Genomic DNA, 21,744 nt, shown 5'->3' on the forward strand with positions numbered 1-21,744 from the left:
CTATGCATTGCTAACCTCTGAGGAATGAGTTGAGAAAATCAAAGCATGCGACTTGGCACGCACTTACTTCACGAGGAGGCTCGGTTGCTGCAGCAACTACAATTATAACAGCCGTGGCATGAGGAATGCTTATGTTTTCCAGTTTTCAACTCGAGCAGCTGCACGCGTTCAGCATACATTCTCTATAATTTCACAGTGCATATCAACATGGCATCATCGAGCTGAGTATGTATCAACTCTTTCGAGATAATTGAGTGGTCAGCTTGCCAGTAAGCCATTAAGAAAATCACACAAGCATCAATACTCTAATTCTCAGCCTTAAGGCGAGCAGCCATTGATTCTGTCACTTCCAATGGCGCGCATGGCGCTCCGTGGAGGCCAAGAGGCTGACTTCCATTGAAAGCCATCTCGCCTAAAGTTTTCTCTTCGTGGAAGCATTTGCAAAAGGCAATTGTGTTTGTGATGTACAAATAAAAGCAATCTGCTGTGGATCACAGAGTTTGACCTGAATTCGATTCCCCCGGCTTGCCTCTGTTTGAAACTCGGCTCAACTTCAAACTGTCAAAATATTCCAGCTTTTGAGGAGCTGGAGATTGCGCTGTATTATTTCTAAATCCGTATCCAGGAGAGAGCAGATGATCCACATTTTAGCAGAAAATGCCCGGTGCGTTTAAAATGCAAGACATTAAGACACAAATAGAGCAGAACCGTAAACACTGCGAACATTCAAATGTCATCTTAATCTCCTTAAGCTTCCGTTCTCTAAACAAATACACGCAGCCTCGAAAGGAATTTACCCTGAATTTGCGTGCGATGTTCGAGGAGGAGGTTCATTTTTTATGAGATGAAGCCGTGGGAGTGCAGACGACCTCAATGAAATGGAAACGAGCCCAAACGGCATCTAGAGGTTTGGCTGATTCCTGCCGAGCTGACGGTGTTATATGAGGCTTCAATTCGGAATGAAAGTCTTAGACAAATGTTTAATGCATTTATTATGATTCGGGGTGACTGTCTCTGTCACCTTTCCTCAGCTCCGCTCTCGACGACGGATCTTCAATCATTCAGCCAATTGTGAAATACAACACTCCGCTTAAAAAAAAAAAAAAAAAAACGAGCATGCAAAAATAAATTCCAGCCAAATTGTTCTTACAGATGGAGCAATGCGTCAGGAAGCACTCTTTCGGATGTGTCTGACAGCCGAAAAACCTAATTGCTCAGGTCCCTCGTCATCTCATTAAGAACCATAGGTGCGTCTTAGAAAAAAAAGTTAAACGCATTATTAGACAGGCTGGCAGGAGATGGAGCGCGTGTGGGATCACGAAGGGCTTGGCGCCCGCTTCGCACTCGCACTGAATGAGTTTCTCTCTTCAATCAAGAAACAATAAATTTGAACAAGGCTGACTGCCCAGACAGGCTGACAGACAACCGCCATCACCTAATTGGTGGCAGAGGTCTTTTATTCAGAGCGAGCGGGTATAAATCACTCTCTCACAATAAAAGAAAAGGCTCTAGAGAGATTTAAGGTGGGAAATGCATCAAGCAGCTATTGAGAAAAGACTGTGTGCTCGAGAAGCCTCACGCTCCACAGATTATTGTCTTGGCCATATACCAGGCCATTCACTTCACCCTCTCTGCAGCTATTGAGAGATGGTGGTAAAAGGAAAAGAAAGAAAAAAATGGATTGATGGATGGTCAGAGATTGAAAGAGAAACTTAAAATGGCTCCTTTTCACCTGAAGAGCAGGTTAGTGCGCTGGAGTTGGGGGAATTGAAGACCCCTGACATCAGCAAACACAGATATGGCTAAAGTGCTGCGATTGCTGAGTCAGGACCAGTGAGTGACATCTTTTAAGTGCAAGGAGGGACGCTTTTAGAGGCATCACCACTGAAGAGGACAGAATGGGATGTGACTATTACCACGCTGCTCACTGTTGGGTTGTCTTGGGGGTATACGGTGACGCGGCGCCAAGGGGTGTTTTGTTCTGTGACGCACCTGGTCCATATATAGCAAAGCCATTGCCGCAGCTCTGAGGGGATACGAGCTGTCCGATTTGAGAAAGGTCACATTTAGGGATGCAAACTTCAGCTGAAGAAAACAGCAGACATTGTTAGCTGTTTATAGGAAACTAAGTGGCACTTTCAGGTAACACATTATTTCGGATGGTCCCCTTTAGGCGTTCTTCTGAATATAGGTGTGTTCACACTTGGCAGGTTGGGTTTTTGTTTAGATTTTTTGATGGAATTGTCTGCTGCTATAGTGGTTCAATTTGAATAAGTGTGAATGCTGACATTTGGTGTGCCAAATCAAGCAGCTCAAAACCTCTTAAATAGAAATCCCACTATTTACTCACACTTAGCAAAATCTGTGTGTTAGTGTGCTGTATTTATCGTGCAGAAATCAGTCCAAAAGCAGCTTCAGCTGTGAGAGTCTAATGAATAGTGACTTGGAGCAGGTGAGTGTGTGTGATGCATGACTGAATATGTAGTCCATATTTGTAGTCCATATAGTCTATTTTTGATTCAATTAATGAGAATTATTTCTAAGCAAATCAAGGAATAAAAATTATTTTGTGTTTTTTTAGTCTCCATCAAACCAACAAAAACAGCATGAATTACCTGCAAGTAACTTTTAAACAACATGGCAACTAGCAGTCATTGAATATTAGTAGATTGAGTGTTTACAACACAATCTCATGGCAATTCGTAACTTAGTGACTAATTCATTGGAGTTTGTACGATCTTATTTGCTCATTCCCCAAAGACGGTTGGATTTAGGGGTGGGGTTAGGTGCCATGCCTCCTGTTTAAAATCTTACATTTTTCTACAACTGAACTATAAATTTGTACGAATTAGCTACTCAACTGACAAAATGTAAAATAGTTGCATTTCCTTGAGAGATAAGGGGTGCATTTCCAGAACAATAACGTTACTCGCGGCTGAACTATCATAGTACGATGCATCGTTTGGGAAAAGAACGATGTAGTGATTTAAACTGTTGCAGATCCATTGTTTGAATCATGTTAGTTAAAACGTAAAACGTTCATAATAATGCTCTAAACATGGTGGAGTAACTACTTCTTTAGAGGAAACCTCTATAATTTAGCTAACATGTTTGCTAATCCTATATAAATCACAGAAATCGGTAATGCATGTAGGCCAAGTTTTTTTATTACACTGCAAAAAATGCTTTTCTAACTTAGCTTTTTTTTGTCTTGTTTCTAGTCCAAATATCTAAAAGTTCCTAAATCAAGAAGCATTTTCTAGACAAGCAAAACATATAGTCTTGTTTTATGAAACAATATGCCAAAATGAAGCAAGTTTTTCCTTAAATCAAGCAAAATAATCTTATCACAAATTGAAAAACAAGATTATTTTGCTTACCCCATTGGCAGATTATTTTGCTTGATTTGAGGAAAAACTCACTGATTTAAGAATTTGTAGAAATTTGGACTAGAAACAAGACACAAAATCTAAGTAATTAAGGTATTTTTTGCAGTGTAAGAAATGAAAAAAAAACTTACTTAATAATAATAATTATAATAAAAAATATTATTATTATTATTATTAAGTAAGATATTGTTTATATTATTTATTTGACACATTCAAGCCACTGCAGAAATCTTCTAACCAATAGGCCCATGTCATATAGGCCTACAGTACAGAAACATTTCTTGATAAATAGCCTTCTATAAACTAAAAGCATTAGCGTATGCTATATATTTTTGTTTTTACAAGCTTTGGAGACGTAACATAAATTCCGCTTTTAAATAAATGGTCACCTATAGCTTTTGTCATGAGCCAAGGCTGCATTCAAAATGGCATAAATTTTCAAAGTGCACTACGAAGGGAGTGCAATTCTCATTATGAAGATCGCTAAAACTGAACTGTAAAAATACTTGGAAAGCAAATTACACCTAAGAGAGATGACTTTAATGTTGTTTTTTCAGGAACGTTCGAGGTTACAGAAGTAACCCTTCGTTCCCCGAGGAGGGGAACGGAAGTGCCATGAATGGGAGGATTCGGATCAGAAGCCGCTTATCTGGAGAGTATTGAACGGGCCAATGAATGAAATTAATTGGCAGCGTAAGCTTGCGCAGGTGTGCGACATCTGCAATTATCTCAGCATATAAGCACACCTGAAGCCAGCAGACGCCATCCTTTTAAGCTGAAGAGACTTTCAAACAGCTAAGGGACAGTCATTATGGCGACGGAATATGGCACTTCCGTTCCCCTCCTCGGGGAACGAAGGGTTACTTCTGTAACCTCGAACGTTCCCCTTCGGTTGGGGAACTTCAGTGCCATGAATGGGAGAATATGGAAAGCGCCATAATGACTGCACCTTACCAACACCCCCGATGAGGAGATAGTCAAGCAAGCGTGACGCACCCACATCATGGGGGGCGCGGTCCTCCAACGTGTCCCTGGCCCTATTTTATCCTACTTCAACAGAAGTTTTACGGATTTAGATATATTTTTTGGGAAGTCGTGAGCATCTAGATAATTCTAGGAAATACGACAGTACGTTGGGAAGCGTGCAATCCCGATAGGGAGGACGCTGCGGAGGCCATCCGTTACCCAAGGGGGGGATAGATGGCAGAATTTACCTATGGACTAGCCCTAAAAAGGGGGAGTACGCATAGCAAAAGAGTGGTTAGCGGAGAGGGAAGACACGGGTCCACCCAGGGGGGGGACTTAACCGTGGCGGAATAAGCATATGGGATCGCCTAGTGGGGATCACGCATAGCAGGCACCTATACCCAAAACGCGGGCTGACCAGCGGGCAGACCTACAACGTAGTGGGCCAGCAAGTGACTCCTCCGCTGAGTCAGTGCTGGGGGCCACGGAGGAATCTGCAGGGCTCACCTGACGGGGAACTTTACTGACAGATAAAAAAGGCGCACGTACCTCCGTGTTAGGGAGAATGGCGCCGCAAGCGTGTTTCAACACCCTACCGAGTTGTCTCCTCAATCACCAAAGGGTTACCTAATACCCTTGAGGAAACCGGCTCCACTCGCAGATTGTAAAACCTTGCAAATGTGTTGGGTGTCGCCCAGCCCGCAGCTCTACAGATGTCTGTTAGAGAGGCGCCGCGTGCACGCGCCCAAGAGGATGCAACGCTCCGAGTGGAGTGTGCACGAACTCCCGGGGGACACGGCTGACCTCGACTCGAATAAGCGAGTGAAATGGCATCCACAATCCAGTGGGATAATCTTTGTTTTGATACGGCACTTCCCTGCTGCCGACCGCCATAACAGACAAAGAGCTGCTCAGATGATCTAAAATTCTGAGTACGGTCCACATAAATGCGCAGAGCGCGAACTGGACAAATTAAAGAAAGGGCTGGGTCTGCCTCCTCCGGGGGCAGCGCTTGCAGGTTCACTACCTGATCTCTAAAGGGGGTGGTAGGAACCTTGGGCACATAACCGGGGCGGGGTCTCAGGATGACGTGAGAGTAATCCGGCCCGAATTCCAGGCACGAGTCACTGACCGAAAATGCCTCCAGGTCCCCGACCCTCTTGATGGAGGCCAACGCAACCAGCAGAGCTGTCTTCAGGGACAGAAATCTTAGAGATACTGATTCGAGTGGCTCAAAGGGATCGGATCGCAGACTCGTGAGAACGAGGGCGAGATCCCAAGAGGGCATGAGAGGGGGGCGAGATGGATTAATTCGCCTAGCACCCCTAAGGAACTGGATGACCAGGTTATGCTTTCCCACGGTGCCGCCAGCTACCGCGCTATGATAAGCGGAGATGGCGGCCACGTAAACCTTGAGAGTGGAGGGCGACAGCCTGCTGTCCAACTTCTGAAGGAAAGAGAGCACAACACTAATCTGGCAATTTCGGGGGTCTTCTCTGCGAGAGACGCACCATTCAGTGAATAGACTCCACTTCAGGGCGTAGGCGCGCCTCGTGGAGGGGGCTCTAGCCTGAGTGATGGTATTAACCACCGCAGTCGGTAGGTTACCTAAGTCTTCCTCGCGTCTAGGGACCACACGTGGAGGTTCCAAAGATCGGGGCGAGGGTGCCAGATGGTGCCCTGTCCCTGAGAGAGTAGGTCCTCTCTCAAAGGGATCCGCCAGGGGAGGGCCGTCGCGAGGAGTGAGAGCTCTGATATCCAGGTCCGGTTGGGCCAAAGGGGCGCAACTAGCAGAACCTGTTCCTCGTCCTCCCTGACCTTGCACAGAAACTGCGCGAGCAGGCTCACTGGGGGAAACGCATACTTGCGCATGCCCCGAGGCCAGCTGTGGGCCAGTGCATCCGTGCCGAAAGAGCCCTCGGTCAGGGAAAAAAACAACTGGCAGTGAGCGTTCTCGGGGGAAGCAAACAGATCGATCTGGGCCTCCCCGAATCGCGCCCATATCAGCTGAACAGACTCGGGGTGGAGTCTCCATTCTCCAGGGCGTAACAGCTGTCGTGAGAGCGCATCAGCTGCACGATTGAGCGTGCCTGGGACGTGAATGGCGCGCAACGATTTCAGCCGCGGGTGACTCCAGAGGAGCAGACGGCGGGCGAGCTGAGACATGCGGCGAGAGCGCATACCCCCCATGCGGTTGATATACGCCGCCGCCGCCATACTGTCCGTCCTGACCAGCACGTGTTGCCGCTCCAGCACCGGTAAAAAGCGGTGGAGAGCGAGGAACACTGCCAACAGCTCTAGGCGATTGATATGCCTATGTAGCTGGGCACCCTTCCAGAGGCCCGCAGCCGCATGCCCGCGACACATGGCCCCCCAACCTGTGTTGGAAGCGTCTGTTGAAACAACAACATGGCTGGACGCCTGTCCTAGAGGCACACCGGCCTGTAGGAACGAGGGGTCGTTCCAAGGGCTGAGGGCGCGGCGACACAGCGCAGTAACCGAGACCCGGTGTGTGCCCGCGTGCCATGCGCGTCTGGGGACCCGATCGTGAAGCCAGTGCTGAAGTGGTCTCATATGGAGCAACCCGAGCGGCGTGACGGCGGCTGCGGATGCCATATGCCCCAGGAGCCTCTGAAAGAACTTCAGTGGGACCACTAGTTTGCTGTCGAGCTCCCTCAGACAGTTCAGCAACAGGCGAGCGCGTTCCTCGGAGAGGTGCGCTACCATGGTGATCGAGTCCAGCTCCATCCCGAGAAAAGAAATCCTCTGCACGGGGGCGAGTTTGCTCTTTTCTCGGTTGACCTGAAGCCCCAGTAGGCGGAGATGCCGAAGCACCTTGTCCCTGTGCATAATCAATTGCTCCCGCGAGTGGGCTAAAATCAGCCAGTCGTCGAGGTAATTGAGTATGCGAATGCCCGCGAGCCGAAGGGGCGCTAGGGCACCCTCCGCGAGTTTGGTGAAGACCCGCGGAGACAGAGAGAGCCCGAAGGGGAGGACCTTGTACTGCCACGCTCGACCCTCGAACGCAAACCGCAGAAATTGGCGGTGGCGTGGAAGAATGGAGACATGGAAATACGCGTCCTTCAGGTCTATGGCTGCAAACCAATCCCGAGGACGAACGCATTGGAGAATGCGCCTCTGCGTGAGCATTCTGAACGGCAGCTTGTGCAGACAGCGGTTCAAAACGCGCAGATCTAGGATTGGCCGTGACCCACCGCTCTTTTTGGGTACGATGAAGTATGGGCTGTAAAACCCACTCTCCATCTCGGCTGGAGGAACCGGCTCGATTGCACCCTTCGCCAGGAGGGCAGCAATCTCCTCTCGCAAGACAGGGGCGGACAGGGGGTTGACCCTGGAGAAATACACGCCCGTAAACTTGGGGGGCCGTTTCGCGAACTGAATCGCGTAACCGAGTCTGATTGTGCGTATGAGCCACCGCGAGGGGCTGGCCCGCGCTAACCAGGCAGGCAGAGCCCTCGCTAATGGAGTCATCGCTACAATCGCTGACGTACCAGCGGTGGGGCAGCGCGGAGTGGGTGTGCTGATCCGGGAAGTACGAAGGTCCCGCGTAAGAGCTGGAGGAGAGCGATCCGCTCTGGCTCCGCACCCTGACTCCGGAGAGGGGGCTGGAGGGCTGAGGAAAGGGAGACCGTCCCCCCAGCGCTCGTGAGCCACTGGCGAAGCACGTAGAGTCTGCGAGCCGGAAGGCAGCGCGTCCCGGACTGGCAGAACTCGTGCAGTCACATCCGGGGAAGGGAAAAAGTGCTCTTTTACTGATGTTTTGGTGGCACTGAAAAGTACCGTTGTTATCGGGGCCCCGCCCTCCAGCGGGGAAAGAGCAAGTTTCCTCTTCTCCGGATGGCCTGTCTCAGGGACGCTTCGCTGTCCGTTTACCGGACTTAACGGCGCCCTGGGCAGGAGGGGCTGCCTGCTTTCGAGGTGAACGCCGCGCCCGCTTGGCCGGAGGCGCAGGCGGGGGCGGGGCAGCACTCGTTGGCGGGCGCCCTCTGCGAGGAACAGTGGAGGTGGATGGCTCGGCGGGCGGAGCGGGCTTACGGCCACGCCGATAGATGACATTGCCCATCGCATCCGACTGCTCTTTCACCGCCTTGAATTCCTGGGTGAATTCACCGACGGTGTCGCCGAACAGGCCAGCCTGGGATATGGGCGAGTCAAGAAAGCGAACTTTGTCAACGTCGCGCATATCGGCCAGGTTTAGCCAGAGGTGGCGTTCCTGAACCACAAGTGTGGACATCGTCCTCCCCAGCGCACACGCGGCGGACTTAGTAGTCCGAAGAGCATAGTCGGTCGCGGTGCGCAGCTCATGTAATAAGCTTGGGTTGGACCCGCACTCGTGCAGCTCGGCCAGCGCCTGCGCTTGGTAGCGCTGGTAGGTGGCCATCGCGTGCAAAGCAGAAGCAGCCTGGCCCGCAGCCTTATAAGCTCTGGCTCCGAGGGAGGCAGACAACCTACAGGCTTTGGACGGGAGGCGGGGCAAACCCCGCCACGTAGAGGCGCCGCGCGGACAAAGATTGACCGCGATAGCGCGCTCCACTGACGGGATCGCCTCATACCCCCTGGCAGCTCCGCCGTCAAGGGCGGTGAGGGCGGAGGCACTCGCAGCACGGGCAGAGAAAGGTGCCCTCCAGGACTGCGTGAGCCTACTGTGCACTTCCGGGAAGAAGGGGACGAGAGGCTTCGAAGGCTTCGCCTTCTGGTCCTCTACGTAGCACCCATCTAGTCGGTCCGGCCGCGGAGCTGGGGGATAAACCATCTCCAACCCCACGGCCGAAGCAGCCCGGGAAAGCACGGCTAACATGTCCGCTTCAGGATCCGATTTGACAGCGCTCACCTGCCCGGAGGGGGCGAGCGGGTCCGGATCTTCGTCGGACAGTGAAAGCCCACCCTCCGATGCCGCGGAGGACATCTGATCTCCGGTGTCAGCGAGTGTGAGAGCTACCATCTGGTTAGACGGATCACTCTCACCACCCGAAGCTTGGATGGAGCGCCGTGAGGAGCGAGAGGTCCGCGAGCCCGTGGGCGGCGGATTAGCTCCCGCTGAAACCCTCAGATCTGCCCGAGCGCCCGCTGCTTTTTTAGAGCAGGAGGCAACTGGGGTGGCTCGCTCTCTTGCGAAAGTTAGCCGCGATCTTAGCTGTGCAACGGTCATGGCATCGCAATGACGACATGAACCGCCCGCGAGCACCGCATTAACATGCTGGACCCCCAAACATGCAATGCAGTGATCGTGTCCATCATCCGGAGACAGGAAACCCCCGCATCCAGAAACGCACAGTCGGAGCGCCATCCTGAAAAGGACGTGCTGCACGACTGTGTTGCTCTTTTAGGAAAGTTGCAACTATACGCTCTGGAGGACCGGACCCAAAGAACCGCAGGCAAGGGAGTAACCCAGCTCGACCGTCTGCCACCGCGAAGACCCACTCTGGACCGGGAGACACACTCGTTCGCTCTGAAGTGCTGATCAGCAAGAGGAACCCTCATCGACTCACTCAGAAAGGATCTGAAGCGAAAAGGATGGCGTCTGCTGGCTTCAGGTGTGCTTATATGCTGAGATAATTGCAGATGTCGCACACCTGCGCAAGCTTACGCTGCCAATTAATTTCATTCATTGGCCCGTTCAATACTCTCCAGATAAGCGGCTTCTGATCCGAATCCTCCCATTCATGGCACTGAAGTTCCCCAACCGAAGGGGAACTATACTTCTAACTACAGTACTAGGTGTAGCTGCAAGCGTACAAGTTTGCGATGAATGTTTGCGAATGTTCGTTGGAATGGTGGATTTGGAAAACGTCAAATCAACGAATTATTTTTGTAACGACGAAACTTGCAACCTTACTTGTAAACATTTTAAATGGATAATCTTTTCTAACTCTAACCTAACAATATTGCACAAAAGAGAGTTGACATTGCATTGTTACTGAAACAGTCAACAAAAAGTAAAAAGGGATCTATCAAAACTCTCTTTATTTCACATATGCATTAGAGAATTATGTAAACCATGTGTGGCAGAAGACAGTTGATGAATGAAATGGGGAGGAAAGAATGTTTCTATAAAAATATGCTTGACTAAATTAGGTGCTACAATGCATTTGAGATGCAATCACTTTGATTTGGGCTCACTGACAAATGTCAAACCCAGCTGTCACACATCATTGCACACATGTCAGTTTGGCTCCTACTTTTCCTAGAGCACATAATGATTCTAGAGAGTACTGACTGTACATAAATATTCAGGCTGATTTCATTATTATTTGTAGAATTCCATATATAGCTTTTCCACACATACAATTTTTATGTTTATACATTAAAGTAAAATGACTTTTTGGTGTGGTAAAATCTAATAAATATACTGTCGTAATTTTTTATTGTAATATTAGATGTCAAGAATAACTAGAATTCTCTAAGTTAAATATTTAAAATGTACAAATTTACTTGTTGTAATAAATAAAATGAGTGGATAGAGTTAAATATCAATATTCATTTACTTGTAATGTTTCAATATTTTTTAATCATTATTTCTAAATAATATTTTCGGACCCATTCATTTATTCATTTTCTTTTCAGCTTAGTCCCTTTATTAATCAGGCATCAACACAGTGAAATAAACCACCAACCTATCAGAATATGTTTTACGCAGCGGATGCCCTTCCAGCTGCAACCCAACCCCGGGATACACCCATACACTCCTGCATTCACACTCATACACTCTGGCCATTTTAGCTTATTCAATTCACTTATAGCGCATGTGTTTGGACTGTGAGGGAAACCGGAGAAATGCACACAGAAATGCCAACTGACCCAGTTAGGGCTCAAACCAGCAAGCTTCTTGCTGTGAGGTAATCATGCTACCTACTGTGCCACCGTGCTGCCCAAACCTAGTAACATTAAGTCAATTTTAATAATGGATATGTCTAAGTGGATGTGTAGTTCCCAACATGTTTTGCATGGGATTGAATTTAGAGGAGAATATTTTGAAAATAAAAGCAATATTAAAGGATAAGCAACATTATTTTATTAGTGATTATTATATATATATATATTATTTTATTAAGATTTTATTGGTGTAATTCTAATTAGTTTAATGATTAAGAAGTGTTTTGAATACAGTTTTTTACCACCTTGCAGAAAAGTAGCACTCATGCTTTGAGTCTTGACATTTTTATTATCAATATTAATGTTTGATGCTTCACTCAAAGAGCCATACAGTAGCTGTGCTAACACTAGCTCTGAGGCCATACGCATTTTATGGTAAATTTGCTCTTGTTTTAAATTTTCTGTAAATAAAGTGAAATAACGCATTTCAAGTCAGTGGAAATGTGTGTCTTGATTCAATTAAGCCATGCCAAGTGTACTAATTTGTAAATAATAAGATTTACTTCCTTTGATAAAAGCAATGTTCCTTCTGCTAAAAAAGAACTTGACATTACTTGATTCATTTAAATGAATTCATTTATTTTCCTTGGGCTTAATCCCTTAATTATCAGGGGACGCCACAAAGGAATGAACCGCCAACTGTTCTGGCATATGTTTTACGCAGCGCATGCCCTTCCAGCTGCAACCCAGTACTTGAAAAAAATAAAAAGTAATTTAGAGTCAAAATTATAGATAATCAATTTACTTTACTTAATTTATTCAGGCGTGTTAGGTAAAACATTAAGTACACTATCTGACCAAAGTCTTGGCTCCTATCCAAGTTTAAGAAACAACAAATAATAACTTGACTTCTAGTAGCTCATTTGGTATCAGAAGTGGCTTATATGAAAGTCAAGGGCCTCTAGATTGCGCTTATTTTACCAAAATTAAAATTTGCCTTGATTTTTTAATAATTTAATTAGGACAGTACGATGACTTTGCTTAGACAAAAGTTTTGTCACTTAACAGGAATAATGTATAGTACAGAATATAAAGTCATGATGCAGTAAAAAAAAAAAAAATTAATATTGTGTTTGACCCCCATAAGCTTGCATCCATTCATCTCTGCAATGACTCAAATAACTTACTAATAAAGTCATCTGGAATGGCAAAGAAAGAGTTCCTGCAGGACTCCCAGAAATCATCAAGATGCTTTGAATTTATCTTCAATGACTCCTTCATTTTACCCCAGACATGCTCAATAATGTTAATTTCTGGTGACTGGTCTGGCCAATCCTGGACAACCTTGATCTTCTTTGCTTTCAGGAACTTTGATATAAAGGCTGAAGTTTGAGAAGTGTTATCCTGCTGAAGAATTTGCCCTCTCCTGTGGTTTGTAATGTAATGGGCAGCACGAATGTCTTGATACCTCAGGTTGTTGATGTTGCCATTCACTCTGCAGATCCCTTCCATGCCCTCAAACTGAAAATAAACCCAAACCATGATTTTCCCTCCCCAAACCTGACAGAATTTTCTGAGTCCATGCAGGTTCCAATAGGTCTTCTGCAGTATTTGTGATGATTGGGATGCAGTTCAACAAATGATTCATTGGAGAAATCTACGACCTTCTACCACTTTTCCAAAGGATCAAATAGAAGTCAAGTTACTATTTGTGGCTCTTACAACTGGGATTGACGACAAGACTTTTGCCAGGCAGTGTACATTTTGCATGATATTGACAAGTTAATTCTACTTGATATAAGCTAGTAGAATTTACTTTAGAATTTTGCTTGTGCAAATTGTTATGAGGATATAATTTTTTTCAGTGTATATGCTAAAACACAACATACAGGTAAAATCATTTAAAACATAAAACCATGCGTCCGGAGCTTCAGAAAACATACAAATCATCAATCCTTTATAATATATTTATAAATGCGTATGTATTTACACTATAATATTATAAAGGTTTTTGTATCTAAAAATGTTACAATATGCAAAGCTATTAAACATACAGTGCTCGGCATATATAAGTACACCCCTTACAAATCTCTTTTTTGAAGTCATATTTTTTCAATAAGGCTATACAATATCATATTTGTGCAAATACATAAGATTAGTCAATACCGATGCTAAATCTGGAGCTTATCTAATAAAATAACTTACGATGACGGTCCAAAAACTAGTACACCCAAATTTATGTTATAGAAAAATATTAAATACAAATTTAAAAAAAAGAGGAAAAATTAAGAGAAGCAAAAAAAAAATATATATATATATAATTTTTTTTCAATATTTTGCTTGAATTTAATTGTATTATCTTTCAATTTCTAAATATGTTTGGTGACAAAAAATATATTTGTTTTGTTTAAATGCACCAAAATAAATTGCCTATATTCGCTAAAAATGGATAAAAATATTCTTCTATTTTTTTTTAATGGGGTGTAATCAATTAGGCTGTGCGCAGAATTTAATTAATTAAAGATTATATATATATATATATATATATATATACTTCATTTGACTGAACCTAAAAGGATTCAAAGAGATTTGTTCATCTATTAAGATGTTTATGCATGAAAAGTTACTAATGTTGTCAATAACCTAATAATGCACGCAAAAACACGGGTGTTGCAACAACATTTTATATATTGTGTCATAACATAAGCAGACAGTTTTAGAGTGCATATTAACATAAAATTAATTTGCACAAAGAAAGAAAGAAAGAAATGATTTTATCTTTCCTAAATATACCAACTATATAAATATACCATCTTGTTAAATATACCAACAGCCACTTTTACAAAATGTTTTTGTATTGTATTTCCTGCCTGATCTCATGAGAAAACGTATTTTACGTTTTGTCAGTTTATTGGAATTTGAGTTCAGACGTATGAAAATGCACGATTTTAAAAAGGAGGCGTGGCACCAAACCCCGCCCCTAAACGCAACCGTCATTGGGTGACGAGCAAATCATACTAAATTGTACAAATTAGATCATACGAATTCATATGAATCAGCCACTTAATCAAAATGTTATAATTGCCGTGAGATTGCATTGGTTTCTCTTACACACTTACAGTTGCATCTCTCCCCTAAACTGTTACAGTACTTTTAACATTAAAACATTTTCAAAACCCATACACACAACCAAGAGGCAAATTTGGTTCTGTATAAAAACATAATTATTCTATATTTTAAGAACAGGTCAGAAACCTCAGGCACATTGGAAATGGACAGCAAAAAAAAAAAAGCAGGCAGAATGCTAACTCAGACTCCAAGATATTGCTTACCTGAGGTTGTGAAGATATAAGTTATTAGACTGTGGATAAGAAGTGCTCTGCTGTGGTAACAGTGAGCACTCAAACAGATAATGCCATTCGGTGTAAACAGAGCAGCGAGCAATATCCTGATGCAAGCCTTAAAAGTGAGTGAGTTGAAACGCTACACATGTAAACGATTATCAACAATCTCACCTACTGTTTTTTAGTTTAATTACCAGAATGTGAGGCTAATTAATTCTCATCCCTTGAGAGGAACATTATGTTTTTACAATCTTAAAAACCAATTCAGAATCGTGGGATGTCGACGAGAGCAAAGATTTCTTCCTTTGAATATTAAATGAAGTACCCCTGAGAGCCGTGGGTTTCTCTCGGTCCCCAGAGTGGAGGCCAGATCATTTCTAATGCCTTTACATAAACATCACTATGTGCAGAAATTAAAGTGCGAACGCTTACCGTGTGCACTGTGGGAAACTTAAATCAGTGTGCAACATCCAGTAAAGAACAGAAGATTTCTTAATGAGTACCACACTAGGATGCCATGTCTTTAAATACCAAATACGGTATGTTTCTTCTATGGCACCATTACAAAAACCCACTTGTGAATGTTTAAAGACATCCATTGAGCAGCTAGAATGAAAGTTTTTTCTCATGTAATTTTTAGATGTCTATGAGTTATAATTAGAGTAATAATAAAGTTCAAGTAACATAAAATATTGATGTTCAAAAGACGTTCACTGAGGAGCCAGAATGGAAATGTTTGCTACGTCACCACACCTGTTTTGAAGATCCATTGACATCCAAAAGCAGTCCTTACTAATCAGATGTTGACACACCGAATCTGTTTTGTAAGTCCCCCGACATCCTAAAGTGGTCCACTGATGTCCAAATGCCTTCACTAATAATCATACACTGAGATACTAAACCTGTTTGCACATGTCTGAAAGCTGTCCAAAAACCATCTGAAAGTGGTCCCTACTAATCAGATGTTGAGACATTACACCTGTTTTGTACATGCAGAGACATCCAAAAGTGGTCATTAACCTCTGAAAATGGTCCCAACTAATCAGATGTTGAGTCACCAAACCTGTTATGCACATCCAGTGACGTACAAAACTGTACACGTCGACTGACCTATGAAAACAATAAATACTAATCAGACGTTGAGACAACAAATCTGTTTTGCACATCCACTGAGATCCAAAACCAGATTTGTAAGTACACCAACATCCAAAAGTTGTCCAATTATGTCCAGATGCCTTCACAAATAATCATACATTGATATACCGAACCTGTTTGCACATCCACTGGTGTCTGAAATCTGTCCAAAAGCCATCTGAAAGTGGTCCCTGCTAATCAGACATTGAGACACTAAACCTGTTTTGTATGTGCAGAGATGTTTAAAAGCGGTCCACTGACCTCTGAAAATTGTCCTTACTAATCAGATGTTGAGACATTAAAGCTGGTCGCACACCAGAAGTGCCGCTCGGCAACGTGCCGCACAATGCCACGCATTTTAGAATTCTAAACATAGGTTTCTATCAGGGCACACACACCGGCGTGGCAAGTCGATGGCTGTCGGCAGCGCCCAGCCATGACTCCGGAAACTCTTCATATTTCTGCAGCGCCACAGAGAGCCATCTGATAAGTTTCATTTTAAATATCATGCAAATGTGCGCATCTGGTGTGCGATACTTTCAACTGTCATGTGCACGCTGTGTCGTGGTGCTGAGCGGCGCATCTGGTGTGTGACGCCTTAAACCTGTTATGCACGCCCAGTGACGTACAAAAGTGTACGTTCACTGACCTCTGGAAAAAATTCTAATACTAATCAGACGTTGACACATTGAACCGGTTTTGTAAGTCCATCAACATCCTAAAGTGGCCCACTGATGACCAAATGCCTTCACTAATAATCATACACTGAGATGCCCAACCTGTTTGCACATCCACTGACGTCTGAAAGCTGTCCAAAAACCATCGGAAAGTGGTCCCTACCCAATCAGACGATGAGACACCAAACCTGTTATGCACATCTAGTGATGTACAAAAGAGTACACGTCCACTGACCTCTGAAAGCTATTCATATTAATGAGATGTTGAGACAACAACCTGTTTTGCACACCCACTGACATCCGTATGCAGTCCACTTATGTCCACTGACATCTGAAAACAGTCCCTACTAAGCAATAAAAGACACTGAGAAACTGAACCTGTTATGCACATCTAATGATGTCCAAAATTTGTCCAAAAGTCAATTCCTACAAATTAGACAATGAAAAATCGAAGCTGTTTTTCACATCTTTTGACGTATGAAAGCGGTCCAAAAGTGCCCCAACAAATTAGACTTTGAAAAATTTAACCTGTTTTGTATAACCACTGATTTCTGGAAACTGTCATCTGAAATCAGTCCCTATTATTCAGACATTGAGACACTAAACCTTTAAACATAAACTGACTGAAAGCCATCTGAAAGCCATCCAAAATCAGTTCTAAATAGACGCTGAAACACCGAAGCTGTTTTGCATGTCCTCTGACGTGAGAAAGCTGTACAAAAGCAGTTCAAGAGTGGCCCCTACAAATTAGAATTTGAAACACCAAATCTATTTTCATCTTAGGGTTACAAAACCTTTGGAAATTGTAAACTTAATTCTTTTATATCAAGTTTTTAAATGTAACTCCCCCCAAAACCCACCGTTTATAGTGTCACACATACCATAAAAGCACTGCTTTGTCAGTCTTTATTCAACTTCACATTCTGTAGACAATTAGTTTTACTATAAAGTGATAAAGTAAATGCTGCTGGGTTTAAAAATTGTATGAGCAGAATATCCATGAAACCCTTAACAGCTTCACTTACCTAAAATAACTATAGAGGGGATTATATGCAACACCCTTAAAATATTATCATAGTTAATGGTAAATTACCCCCTATCATAAGCATCATTAAGGGAAAAACTCAAGGTGCTTCATACAACCATGGATTGCAGGTCCTGCCAGATAGATACAACTGTAAAATGGTCACAAGAATTATTTTTAAAAAGTCAAAAATTGATAAACAGAATCAAAATTCATGTTTCATATGGAATCCCTGTACTTTGAAATTAGGAAATTTAAATCTGGTTCTCAATCCTCTCAATACAAGCTTACTAGAGCTGCTTTTACGGCATGCACATTGGAAGAGTGCGGTGGGTTGCAGTTGTGTGAGTGAGGGAGAAACAGAAAATTGATGATAATAATACACTCTCCTTCTTGAACTACAAGTAATACCACTGTATACCCTGTATTATATAATCCTACACTGCGTATAAAATTATATTGGTATAAATTAATGTATAGATATACCACTCAGCTCACCACGACAGTGCTGGACTGTTCAGTGGAAACGGGCCATGTGTACTGTACCGATTCATACTGTTCAGTTAAAATGGGCCATTAGACAGTGGAAATGGAAATAAATGAGTACTGTACTGTACAGAACCGTACCACTCAAATCCAGAATTGACAAACTGCTTTATTCACGGTAATAAGTAGGGGTGTCAAAATTAATCGTTTCTTCGATGCACCGCAATGCAGACGCGGACAATTCGGTATCGGTTTAGTAATAATCATAACTGGTTATTACTGACGTCATTTACCTCATATGCGCTCTGTCGCGAGGGAGACGATTGCGAGTATTTACAACGCTCTTACTACTTAATACTCATGAACTGTGCACAATTTCACTGTGTATGTTTGAGAATGAAAGTAGCCTACTCCATTTCTCTCTCTCTCTCTCTCTCTCTCTCGCTCGCTCTCGCTCTGTCTCTCTCTCTTTCTCACACACACACACACAGTGGCCCATTTGACCTGCTGGCGTGGCTTTTCTTCTCCTCTTGGCTGTTTTACAGTGTTACTTTTGGATACAGAAACGAGCGCGTGTCTGCAGAGTTTTCTCCACCGTGTCTATCATAGATCGGCTGTGAGATCGCCGCCTGCCGCTTATCATTCATCTGAAGAGCGCAGCGCGCAAGAGCCAACCGCAACCGTTTTTGTTGAGGATGTAACCAATCAAAGGGGTGTAAGAGAACTAGACAAGGATCAGAAATTGAGCTGGATATTTATATTTGTTTATATTATTTACTAAATGCTCGTTTTTTTAAAGTTACAGTTTATATATCTGACTGTTTTATATTAAATGACACAATTGTATTACAAATAATAGCCTATATAAATATAAATATATTCATACATTTTAATACAAGAGCTGCTGCTGTGAAGAAAATATGACAGCATCGTCAATGCACCGTGATCCACCGAAATATCGAATTGAACCGAATTGATAACATGATAATCGTAACCGAACCGAACCGTGAAACTAGTGTAGGTTCACAGCTCTTGTAATAAGTTTACTAAACTAAAATGTCCCAGCGCATTCACTGGGTCTCATGTTTACATTACATTTAGCAGAGGCTTTTGTTAAAAGCAACAAACAAATGAGGAGGCATTAAATGATACACCATGAAGTTCTACCTACATAAAGGATCTCCTAGTGCAATAAATGATAAGCTAGAGTAAGGAGAGAAATGAGATTAGTTTTTTTAGGTACACATGCTCACAAAAGAGATTTTTACTAGTCATTTGAATGAAACCAGTGAATCAGCAGTCCACATGAGAGTGCGAAGATTATTCGGCCAGTGAGGAACATTTAATGAAAAGGTTGCATGCCGCATTTCCACTGTCGGGCCAGTGCAAGCCAGGGCTTTAATCGGGCTGGGCCAGGCCAATCGCCCGGGAGGTTGAGCAGTGAGGCCGAAATCATGTCGCGTTTCCACTGTCGGGCTAGTAGCTCGCAGTGCGTCACGCAAACCCTGCCCCCAGAACGTCCCCCGAATCAAAACGTCACACAACCCGCCCACTTCAGCGGGAATCAGGCAGATAAAGCACACCATCACATCATTATAAACCATTTAAATAAAGACATCCGAAACAAACAAATGACCCGTTACTGTTCAACATTACATTATCTGTCTATACGCACAGGCCTGTGTGTTCTCATTCATCATATTCATTTACTCACCGACCGACTGTTGGCATCGAAATTGAGTGGTCTCGCCACTAACGGAGGGTCCCAGCGCAGTGAGCGCACCATCCAAAAAATAAAACCACAGAAATTCTCTGTTAATAAAGACAGAAAAATTGAAAGAAAATATATTTTATAAAATCCTCATTTTGATAGACGCCGCCAAACATTCAGCCCAAATGCTCCAGAAAGACCTGAAACATTAATTTTTCCCTATAGGCTAAATGACACTTATGAGAATGAGGTGATTCCCCTTTATTTAACGATATTTAAAGAAAGTGTTAAGTATTTCAGCACATTAGAGCAAGTAATAAAATATAGCTTATGTTTCCTTGCGCTCAGCAGCTATCCACTACTAAAGCTCCTCATGTATTTAAGAAAAAAAGATAACCTAGCCTACAGAAAAAAAGGTCGCCTTTCTGCTTCCACTTACCAAAAAAATGCTCTGTTCGCAAGATTTAATTAATATCATCGCATTCAAATACTTATTAAATAATATTTCAAACCTTCTTCTGTGTTTATTGTTTTTAGGAAATATCTAAAATCTTTTTTTTTTCACATAGGCCTTTGTAAAATGAAAGTTTACTATGGCTTTAAAACGGTTTGATATATGGGTGTTTTAAATAGCTAAATTGGATTAGCTTTTGTTTGTTTTATACTGCTTTATTTATTTAATGTGATTTTATTTTATCTGATATTTGTAATTCTTTAAATTATTTCAATATAGCTTAGGCTATTTTATGAAGATATGACACTATTGTTTTGAGCCTACAAAAGTGGACAAGAAATTTGTCAAGTTTCATGTCTTTCTGTTGTATTCATATTGTGTATTATCTCCAAAATAAATAACAAAAAGAAAAAAGCTGCGCGGCATCAACAGAGCTGAGAAGGGATCGCTATTTTCCTCGGTCTCTCACACACATACAGGTATCTAAACGCGCACAAACACACCTTAAAAAGATGACAAAATCTTTTGAAAACCTTTACAGTCTGCTATTTCTTAAATATGGTGTAAAGATTATTATGCGTTATTGAAACATCAAGGAGGACACAGCAAAGAAGTCACTTATAAATTAAAACTTTATTATTTTATGCAACAGCCTTACATTTAGAAGGGAAAGGGGGATCATATGCAAAAAGAGCCCAGCCTATAAGGCTAGATGTTTTCTTTCCCTTATTTATTTATTTGATAGGCGCATGTAACTAGTGTCCGCACTCCGCACTGAAGCCCCAGTTGGCCCAAGGTTATCGGCGGGCCTAAAAAGGCCGGCCGCTAGCCCCAAGAAAGCCCCGATTTGGCCCGATTAGGCCCCGGAAGTGACAGTGGAAACGCGACTGGCCTTGGCTCGGCCTGGCTCGTTCGCTTTAGGCAAGATAGTGGAAACGCGGCTATTTACTTACCGGTGCTTGATGCCAACATCCCAAAATCTCTCAGGAAGACTTCTAGCACCTTCTACATAAAGAATTGGTGCAGTTCTAAGTGTACAAGGGGTGTCCAACTTAGTATAGTACTAAAAGGTTTACCAAATAAGGTGGCCAGTCAGTGTATCTCTTGGTGAAATTTCTCATTTATAGATCATTGACTTGATTTGGTCTGTTGGAAATTGACTTTTAGACTATACATAAGAGGGTGTTGTGCATAAAATACTTTTTTTTTTTTAAATCCTAAAAATGATTAACTGTAACAACAGATTGACTTTAAAATAGTTTAAAACTGAGCATGTGCTCATTTATTAGGTATGTTACAATTGACCTGCAGTTGTTTATGCACAGGGAGAGGAGAAAAATCTAACCCTTAAGGGAAAAAGGGCACAATGAGTTGTGAGGTGAATAGGAGAAGCAGCTGTTGGCAATAGTTGTGTTAGTTCCTTCTTATCTGTTCAGCGCTTTCCCCTGTTGCTCTATACACACACTTCTGTGACTATATCTTACATCTCCCATTTCCTTTGGTCCACATGCCCACAGAGTCTGCTCCCGATGTGATTGTTCTGACTTTCAAATAGTTCTGTCTGCCAGCTGGGATCAATAGGGCTAATCCCTCCTGTGGACGCATCCTGTACTCACTAAAGCAGGTATTACTGACACGGTGTGATCATTTTTATATATTTTTTTCTGGTAGGGTGTCTGATGCCGTAGGCTCTCCTAGAACGAAGATAAACAAGGTTTTTATTAG

At 43.2% G+C, this 21,744-nt stretch overlaps 1 protein-coding gene across 3 annotated transcripts in view; it reads right to left on the bottom strand.

Annotated features, from left to right (window-relative positions):
* The window catches only part of nup35 (nucleoporin 35), a 232,768-nt gene that overhangs the window by 30,094 nt on the left and 180,930 nt on the right, over window positions 1-21,744 (bottom strand). The window contains exon 10 of one of the 3 annotated variants that reach the window (XR_015498749.2): window positions 20,634-21,713. The exons of the other annotated variants lie outside the window; for them this stretch is intronic. The gene's annotated coding sequence lies outside the window, so the exon portion shown is untranslated. Of the gene's footprint in view, window positions 1-20,633; window positions 21,714-21,744 lie in introns of those variants that run through there. 3 annotated transcript variants of the gene reach the window in all.

Source organism: Danio rerio, chromosome 9 (assembly GCF_052040795.2).
Source record: "Danio rerio strain M-AB ecotype USA chromosome 9, GRCz13ab, whole genome shotgun sequence".
Classification (NCBI taxonomy): Eukaryota; Metazoa; Chordata; class Actinopteri; order Cypriniformes; family Danionidae; genus Danio; species Danio rerio.